The sequence below is a fragment of the Acyrthosiphon pisum genome, unplaced genomic scaffold (genome assembly GCF_005508785.2).
Source record: "Acyrthosiphon pisum isolate AL4f unplaced genomic scaffold, pea_aphid_22Mar2018_4r6ur Scaffold_21401;HRSCAF=23882, whole genome shotgun sequence".
Classification (NCBI taxonomy): Eukaryota; Metazoa; Arthropoda; class Insecta; order Hemiptera; family Aphididae; genus Acyrthosiphon; species Acyrthosiphon pisum.
The window spans coordinates 1-10510 of record NW_021770865.1 but is presented as its reverse complement, the minus strand read 5'-3'; the positions used below and the strand labels follow the sequence as shown (position 1 = coordinate 10510).

The 10510-nt window shown below is 32.1% G+C and overlaps 1 non-coding gene across 1 annotated transcript; it reads left to right on the top strand.

Annotated features, from left to right (window-relative positions):
- The first annotated feature begins 5734 nt into the window (after positions 1 to 5734).
- Positions 5735 to 5805, top strand: TRNAA-GGC. The gene has a single exon. It is a non-coding gene; the product is annotated as a tRNA-Ala (tRNA).
- Positions 5806 to 10510: the final 4705 nt, after the last annotated feature.

The following is a 10510-nucleotide window of genomic DNA, read 5'->3' as shown; positions in this document are numbered from 1 at the left end:
TAATCTATTCCAAAATCAACGGTTATACATATATAATATATAGTTGGTTGAATTGAATAAATGTTTTGTAATAATTGCCTTTAATTGTTTATTTTGGACCAATCGATTTCTGATATTTTTAATGATATGAGGTGCATCAGAAAAAACATACACATTTCTATTTCCATCATAAGGGTTAGAAAAATAATTTTTTAAATCTGCACGTTAACCGCTGACTCCAAATTGTTTTAACATTGATTTATTAGTTGAGGCTCCATCACAAGTGAGTGCCATTACTTGTAGATCTGCATCTTCCAATAAAATAATCGCTTTTATTATTAACCGTGCCAAATCTACTCCTGTTTATGAAACAAATAATTATTTTTAATGCTTATTAACTGAAAATATATTGAAATTAATAATTTAAAATTTAATCCAACCTTTAACTGGACCTTTTGAGGCAAAGACATATATAGGTTGTGTCACATTGTCTGCTAAACTCTGGAACATAAATACCAGGGCATGATCCGCTAATTCTGAACTTCCAATTTTACTTTCAATATCTCCTCCAAAATCTTCCAAACCATTATATGTTAGTGTTCGAGTTTTCACATCAAGACTTGTCCTCAAAAAAATTTCATCCAAAAGTAAAATACCTTTCCTTTGTTGTTGGAATTTTTCTTCAAATTTTTTTTTAACAATTTAAAAAACCCCAATTCAAATCCACATTCATGCTTAACTGCCAATAAATGTTTGCGAATGGTTTCAACACAATGTAACGGTTACAAGTTTTGTCTTCTTAAAAAATTATAACCTGATGGAGATCTATAAAAAATTACAAACTTTAAATTTTATATAATTTTTTTTTTAAGAAACAGTTATTAACGAAGTGTTTTGTACCCATGGGCGTAGCATACCCTAATTAACAAGGGGGAGGGGACTTAAGTCCTTGACTATTTTTTATTAAACTATGCTAAAATTGAATGTATTGAATTACAACATCAATAGTCATTACAGTTATATACTTATATAAAAAGTTAAAATGTACATAGTCAATCAATAAATATGCAATGCATGTTTATTGAATTATGACTCTGAAGTGAGTACCTACATTAAAAAAAAAAAAAAAAAACAATTTTGAAAGTTTTATTTTATTATTACATTATATATTAATATTCTTAATATAAATAAACGTAGGAATGTAGGATTAATACAATTTACCAAGCTTTCAAATAAAAAACATTTTATTTTAATGTACCTACTCTTATGATAAATGTAAGTCAATTCTACGTTTATTTGTACTGAATATATTTAAAATATCTTCAGTTTTTATTTCTGAAGTTAAGTCTCGTTCAATTTGTAGAATAGAAAGGTTTGAAAACCGATCATTTGTCATTGTACTTCTGATCCATGTATTTATGCGCTTCATTACTGAAAAAGATCGTTCACATGATGCGGAACTTATTGGTAATGTTAAGGCCGCTTGAAGTAATTTGTACAAATTTGGAAACATATCATAATTTATAGTAGGCAAAATGTCATTTAAATCAACAATTTCTTTGTTTATACAATTTTTAGCAACCAACATTTCTGATTTTAAAGATATTTTATTGATACCTAATATTTTCTGAAAACATAGATAATATAAAAATAAAATTTTTTCTTGACATTTAATATCCAAATGTGTTTAATTTGAAAAACTCACCTCATATTTTTCAATAAATTTTAGACTGTCCTCATAGTTTAATTTAAAAAAATGATCAACAGCAATTCCAATGTCTAAATTTTCTTTTGAAAACCTTTTTTTCAAACCAACTGTTATGCAATCCAGAACTGTAAAATAAGCATTTATTTTCCAGTGCTCAGATTTTTCTTTTTCTTCACTCATATTGTCATTCATGACTTTAGAAGAACACTGATTACCAGTTTTAGATAGAACATAATAATCTTTGAAATTTGTTGGCTCATTCCTTTTTCGTTTTGTCTTTGAACCTTTCCAATGCAAAAAAATAAAAAATTATAACATGCAATAATGTATGTATAAAAATTTAAATTATACAAACCTATTTCCAATGATATGTCTAACTTTTTAGCATATGATGAAATTTCAGTCCAAACACCATTGAAAGTTTCATTATTACGATTATTTTCAAAAGTTTTTATAACACCATTTATCAAATTAACAGCTTTCTTTTCATCATGTCCTCTAAATGAAATACCTTGTTTTGACAGATATATAATTATATCAATGAGTTGCATAACATATTTTTGATTCGTAATAACCTCCTCTCTATGTTGAGCTGATATTTGTGCTATTACACTACCCTTAGATTTACTATTATAGTATCCTTTCCAACTTTCCACATTTTGTAAATGGATTTTTGAACTGCTATGCTGAAGCAGAGAAGAGCTTTTTGTACCAAGCTATAAACAAATTGAATTATTTAAGTAAAACAATAACCTAATAATTTATATCTTGATTTAATACATTTTGTTAGTTATCTACTAATACAATTTTGCAGGGTTATTAATATAACCTTCAAAAACAATAAAAAGAAAAGCTTAACTAGCAGACCATCATTAATTATTAAAATTCATTAATTAAAATTAATTACTACTTACTTTCTTCCAATTCCGAAAGCCACTTTTTACAAAAACTTCATTTTGGTCATTTGTACTGTACATTCGGCAATAGAAACAATAAACGGCATCAGATTTTATACTATATTCAAGCCAAAAATAGTCTTTATAATATTTTGCAGAAAATGACCGATGTTGATTTCCACTAATAGTTTTTGGATAGTTCTGAAAAAATGTGTAAAGATTTCAAAAATTATTAAAAAAAGATAAAATAAAAAGTTAATAAAGAATAATTAAAGAAAATTTAAGGGTAACATTGTACTTACATTTAATATTGGTTGAAGCGGTCCAGTATTTTTGTCTCCTAAATCAAGTTCAACATCTTTTTTGTTGAAGTCAATTTCAACGTTTTCAATAGACAAATTATCAGAATTATCTCTTATAACAGTATTTGATGCACTAGGATTATCCACAGAAAATTCGTCATCATCTTGTTCATTGACAAGTTCTTTTGTAAGTTGTGCGTTATTGACGCTTTTTGATTTATTTAAAAAATTGAATACACTAAACATTTTTATTTTATAAATTAAAAAAAGAAAAACCAAGTCACGACGTTTACGCACAATCAATCATACAGAATAATTATTATCATTGTATGATAAATCACTAGCTGCTATTAATTAGTATCATATTATTATATATCAAATTTCCCATACAATAAAACGAAATAATATTACACAACGGTGTTTTCATTTCTATTTTTAAAACTAAACGTTTAGTGATAAAGAAATGATTATTATATAATAACTATTGTACGAACAGCTGCTGGGTTGTTAGGCTAGATTCGGCGATAACAATAACATTCTTTTCACTGCGCGGCGTAGAGCATCATATGTTTTCGATAATCAGCGAAGGTCGGTAGTTAGTGTAACAAAATATATGATTAGTATATACTATTTTTAATTTTACGTTATTTTAAAATCATAGACTATTAGAATTATATAAAAGAAGACTAACCTAACGTAGGGGGACTGAACCACTAATTGGGGGGACTATAGTCCCCCTAGTCCCCCCTCATCCTACGCCCATGGACTGCGACGTCCTCTTAACTACTGTTTTTTTCTGTCCTTTTTCTAGTATATACATAAATTTCATTTCTTATAATTAAAACAATTTGCCGGGATTAAGACCAACAAAAAAAGGTGGGCAAGTGGATGTCGCTCTACTGTATAGTAGGTTACAAGTGGATCGCTGTATAATGGATGGTATTAAATTTGAATTCAATGATATAATATCATTGTATAAGAAAAACGATTCTGAGCAGAGACTGAATCTAGGTATAATATATATTATATACTTATATAGTTATATCTATGGTATTTAAAAAAAAAATTGACCCATAATAAATTCCAAATTATTCATATCACAATATTCATTAGGTACTTACCTATAACGCGTTATACAACAACAACAAACCGTGATACTATCATAGACATATAATAGTATACTTATATACTAATAGTAAAAATATAGTAGGAGCCTTGTATTAAATTTTCAAGTATTTTTACTCAACAAATAAAGTTTTATTGACATTCATAGAAAAAAAAAACTAATAATATTGGAAACTGAAAATGTCCCTAAATAGTTCATTCAAAACAAATCAAAATATTTTAAAAATGTTATCATGTATAGAATATGGAAATATAAACAACCAGTAAAAATTTCATATATCTACGGTCATTTGTTTTAAAGTTACACTAAAAATTAAAATCAATTTTCTAGAAAACAGATTTTGTGTAAAAATTCCCGTTTTTCCTTAATTTTTCTTTTGTTTTTCACGGCGCTTTTGAAAACTACTCGAACAATTTTACTTTTGACCCCCCAAAGTACCAACTAGATTCACTTTCCTATCAGAAAAGATACTGTTGAAGAAAATCTTTTTTTTTTTTTTTTTTTTCTATATTTGTTCATTGTAACGACCTCAAGGTCTTTGACAATGCTTATCACAAGTGGGTAGTAGGGAGATCATGTGATCTATTTATCTATGTATATATCACTATATGCATGATACTACCCCCCTTCTCCAAGAGGAGACATGTGCGGTCTTCACTCCCAGTGGAGTGGGACCTAGTTGGAAACCGGATGACGCAATCGGACGACAGCACAGGAAAATGGTGACTGCGTAGAATCACACACATTTTTTTTGCACTTTGCTATGAATCGAACCGATGACTGTGTGAGTCGTAAGTCAACTGTGTGACCACTGCGCCACTCCGGCCCCGTTGAAGAAAATCGAAGAACTTTTACTGTCCTATATGGTGATAACAAACACAAAAAAAAAAAATAAAAAAACACATCATTGTAAAATCAAGACATTCATCGTTTCACTTAGAATCCAAAAACACGCAATTATATTATTTAAATTTTTTAATTTATTTTACAATGTATGTCAGTTAATATCGGATTCGACGTGTTATCAACAAAATACCTAATGTCCAAATCTAATCTAATAACTAATAAGTAATAATCAAACTAATCAATAAATGTATATGAACATTTCACAGAAACTTTTGAAAATAAAAATAAAACTATGACATAAGCCAAAGGGGGTGGGGGGGGGGGGGTCCGGACCCGGGGTCCACGCTCCTGGGTCCGCCACTGTTATTCGTATTTAATTACAAAATTGATTTTGTCAAAAACTGATTATAATATATTTACTATAGCTTGTGAAATTTCCGAGTAAAATATATTTATTTAATTTGTGAACAAAAGAAAATGTATTTATTGTTTTAAAATGAGCTGATCAGTGGCGTATTTGAGGGGTGAGATGGGGGCAATCACCCCCCGAGAATTTTAAGACCAAGAACATTTTTATATAAGTAATCGGTATTTTATTAAGAAACAAAAATTATGATTTATGGAAAATTGTATCAGTGATAACAAATAGATAAAAATGTACATACATTTGTCTGTAGGGTACATAATATTATGTCGTCGTGCTCACTCGCCACACTACGTCACGTAGATCACTGGCCAAGTAGATCCCCATTGGAACATAATATGTCATAGTCCCCGGTAACTTATTGCGCCTTCGGTAATGCAATGTTGCAATTCTTGGTGGAAATACAGTATGTAAACTCCGTTAACTGGGGGAGATAGCGTCATTGGTCTATGCGGTCGGGTAGCTCAGTGGTAGAGCAATCGCCCGGCAAGCGAGAGACTCGGGTTCGATTCCCGGTCCGGCGGCTAGATTTTTGACGTTATTTCCCTGGAGATAGTTAACATTTATCAGAAGTGGGATTGGTGACCAAAGACGCGGTGTTGTGAAGGACCTGGACTTGGTCCACCAGAGGTCGTGCAGCGATGATCGCGTTGTGATACGGGTCATGCGCTCTGGTGGTCAGGTGGTGAAGCAACAGTCGCTGTGGGCGACGTTAAGGACCGGCGACGATCGAGGGCGATCGTGGGCGCCAGGATGGTCGAATGTAAACTCCGTTAACTGGGGGAGATAGCGTCATTGGTCTATGCGGTCGGGTAGCTCAGTGGTAGAGCAATCGCCCGGCAAGCGAGAGACTCGGGTTCGATTCCCGGTCCGGTGGCTAGATTTTTGACGTTATTTTCCCTGGAGATAGTTAACATTTATACCACATGAAATCGGTAAAAATCGCTTTATTTCAGAACATTTTAATTTATTCATTAGTTGTAACGCGCCTTATCAGTGATTATAAGCGCATATCTATCAGACAATCGGGTATTAGTTATGATTGTTACGATGTTCCAATGCATCAACGCATTCGATGCACTGAATTTTAGAACGCTACCTATAGCTTGAAAATACGATGCATTTTAGAACATGTTTTATCAATTCGATGGCAACGCGTATCCACAGCGTTGCATTTCCGAAGGCGTAATTGGTTGACCGTTTATCAAAGTTATTACAACTGTTATTATCTATGATAGCTGACACAAAATATAACTTTGTATAATAATATGTGATTTTGTTCTTAATAGTTGTTTTGTTATATTATAATTTTATAAAATTTCATAGTTATTTCATTGTTGAGTATTGCTTTTGTGTTGATCATTATTATTGTGTCTCAACTCTCAGTGCAATAATATGACTAATTTGATGAACCAGTTACCAGTGGTTAAAACGCAAAAATGAAGACTGCATTGATAATACTGATAGTACAAATAAAAAGAAAAAAATTGACACAATTGTTATACTCCGTCTGCAACTTCTGGTTCACCTACATCTAATATCTTAGTAACTATTAATAACATTACTAGTCCCTCTTTTGAACTAGATATTAAGCATTTTTTAAAAGACTAATATAATTTGTTCTGCCATGGTCTTGCAATATTAATAACCATGGATAATTTTCCCAAAAATGATTTTGAACTTCCTTTTTCTGTGCATATAAAATAAGGTACATAGTCGGAAATTTGGGGGGGGGGCTTGAGTGGGCTTAGCCCTCTCTAAAATAGTAAATGCGAATATATACAACCAATAAAAATTGAATGTATATACGTTCATTTGTTTTAGAGTGACACCAAAAACCAAAATCGGTTTTGTGGAAAACCAATTTTGTGTAAAAATTCCCGTTTTTCCTTAAATTTTATTTGTTTTTCACGGCGCTTTTGAAAACGACTGGGGAAATTATAAATTTTGACCTCCCCAACGCACAATACTTACTTTCCCATCGAAACAAGATACTGAAGTTTAAAATCGAACCATTATTTCGACTACTTATCGTGTACACAGACACACAAAAAAAAAAACACATCATTGTAAAGTAAATTCATTCATTGGTCCACTCAGAATATAAATGGTTAAACTTTTTCTAAAAAAAATGTCAGGACTGTATTGTAAATTTTGTGTTTTATTCAGTGATAAAGGAGGGAGATACAAAACGATTACATTAAGTAAATTTGTTTCTAAACCATTATATTATAATGTTAAATTATACAAGTGAAATACAAAATTCATTATGTCTAGGTAAGTTTGTGTGAGTGGTTGCCGGTTTGGTAATTTTTTTTTTAAATACCCCCCCCCCCCCCCCCGGATTAACTCTCAAATACGCTACTAGATTATTGTAAATATATTATTCAAATTGGTGTTTCCCACGGTCGTATAAGATCGAGCTCAATAACCTTGCAGCCAATTTCCATATTTTCGTCATTTTTAAAGTGAAACAGCATTTTATATTTACCATAAAAAAATACTTTTGGAAAATTATGATCTTCCAATTTCTTCAAATCAAACCCTGATGTGATATATGTGGCCTGTAACAAAAAAAGGAATGACTTGATACAAATCTATATATATAAAAATGAATGTATGTCAGTGTGTCTGTCTGTGTGTCCATGTTACCATGGTTACCAAGGTTGCCATGGTTACTAAGGTTACCAAGATTTCATGGCTATTAAGGTTACCATGTTACCATGGTTACCAAGGTTGCCATGGTTACTAAGGTTACCAAGATTTCATGGCTATTAAGGTTACCATGATCCATGGTTACTATGGTTACCAAGGTTACCAAGAGTGTTGTTTATAATTATAGGTCTTTAATGGGCAACGAATTGCACAGGATCAGATATAGTACGGGTGTGTCCATCTACCCATGGCAATCAATTATATAATATTTTGAAACTTATGGACCTTTTTGTTTTTAAATAGTTACCGTGGGTTTCAAAGCTATAATAATAATAATTATTAGTTGCCAATGGTTTAAAATGTTTGTTATTTATTATAGTGCCCAACGATTCATATTTATAACCGAATTCAATTGCAACTATTATAAGAATTTCTACTATTATTAGTTAATTTATTATGCCCAACAACAAACGATCGATAAATAGTCCCGCAGTTCTAGCACGCAAGAAGCGGGAAACACGAGCCGCGGAAACAGACGAGCAAAGAGAAGCCAGGTTGAGGACCAACCGAGAACGTCAGTCCCTGGCCCGCTTATCCGAGCCAGACGAGCAAAGTGAAGCCAGGTTGAGTACCGACCGAGAACGGCGGTCCCGGGCCCGCTCATCCGGGACAGACGAGCAAAGAGAAACCAGAGTGAGGACAAACCGTGAATGTCAGTCACGGGTCCGCTCATCTGAGACAGACGAGCACCGAGTAGCAAGATTGGGGACCATGCGAGTAATGGGTGCTCGATCCAGACGAACCACCGAATTGAACCTTTGTGCACTACACTATGATGCCGATATTAATTACAGCACACACCCAAGCGTGGCCATATAATGGATCCCTTTCGGAATAATAATCCCTTTTTGATTATGTTAATTAACGTTTAGAGATTAATACATATGGAGTAGGTATTTTTAATGGGCGACGAGGTGCACGGGATCAGCTAGTTTATATATATATAAATGAATGTATGTGTGTCTGTCTGTCTGTCTGCGTGTCCATATTACCATGACAACCATTTATATATTATTTTGAGATTTCCGTCCGTGTGTGTCTGCATATAACCATTGCAATCAATTATATATTATTTTGATATTTTCGTCGGTGTGTGTGTTAATATTACCATGGCAACCAGTTATATATTATTTTGAGCAAGGTGGATATATCCACCTTGATTTTGAGATTTCCATCTGTGGGTGTCTCCATATTACCATGGCAACCAATTATATTTTATTTTTAAATTTCCGATGGAATGTTTTGTATATAAATTGTTGCCATGGTTATATTTAAAACATATAATTCATATAGAGTTGGCAATTTTAATGGGCAACGAAGTGAACGGGATCAGAAATATTAGTAAATAAGTAAATACAGTAAATAAGTGTACAGTTTGAATACATTTTATAACTCTAGATCCACCAAACCGATTTCGATTAAAATTTCAGGGCATATTAAAATTGATATGTAGATAATTTCTGTGAAGTTTGTACGCTGTGCAATAAGTGGTTTTGGAGTTATGGCCTCTTAAGTGTACCTACACCTGGTGACATGGCCAAAAACAACAAGTTAAGTTGCGGATTAAAATAATAATAGTGTATTGTATATTGGTTGCTATTGGTTACGGGCACCTTTGTTGATTTGTATTATTATTTTTTGTCAATATCTTATATATATCTTTTAACTATATAAATGTGAAATGAAAATCTTTGTACAGGATCAACTCTGGAACTACCTATCAGATCTTCTTGTTTTTTCTTAAACGAAAGAGTATATCACGGAGAAGGTTATTATGAAACAAAATTTTAAGAAAATCCACCGGAAAAGTAGAAAATCTCGATGTCAATAATACAACAGTGACGTAACAGGTTAGGTTAGGATCTTGTATTAATTGATTATATTAATCTACTATAGGTAGAATACGACAAACGTGATGTAACTTTGGTACTTTAGAGTTAAATCATACACTTAGGTACAAACTAGGGGTCTGCGATCTACCGCAGGTAGATTGCCTACCTGATAATATACTGTCGCGAATCAGAATTTTTATTCCGGGCAACGGAAAAGTTAAGATTAATTTATTTTAAACACTATACACCGAATATTGAATAACGAATTGAACAAAGTTTGAGTCATATAGAGTTGGTACATTTAACGAGCAACGAAGTGCACATATTCAGCTTGTATATATATAACCGGGTGATTCTTTTATCATTGAACACTCATTATTTCGAAAAGTGTAAATTTTTTTGAAAATATTTTTTTACATATTTTCATGTCACTTATAAAACAACGTTTTTCTTAAAAAATTATATTTTTAAATATTTTTTATCCTTGTAATTTTTTAAGTTTTTTACTTTGTTGAATGACAACATTGGGTTTTAATTTTATATTCCAAAGCAAGTTAGTGATTTGGGTTTGATAGGGTAGTCGTACGAGGGCGATGTCGAGTATGTCAGGTCTGTAACGTGTGCATGTCGGGAAATGTGTGGGAGAAGAGGGAGCAGTTACAGAGTAGTCCGATTGTTGTGC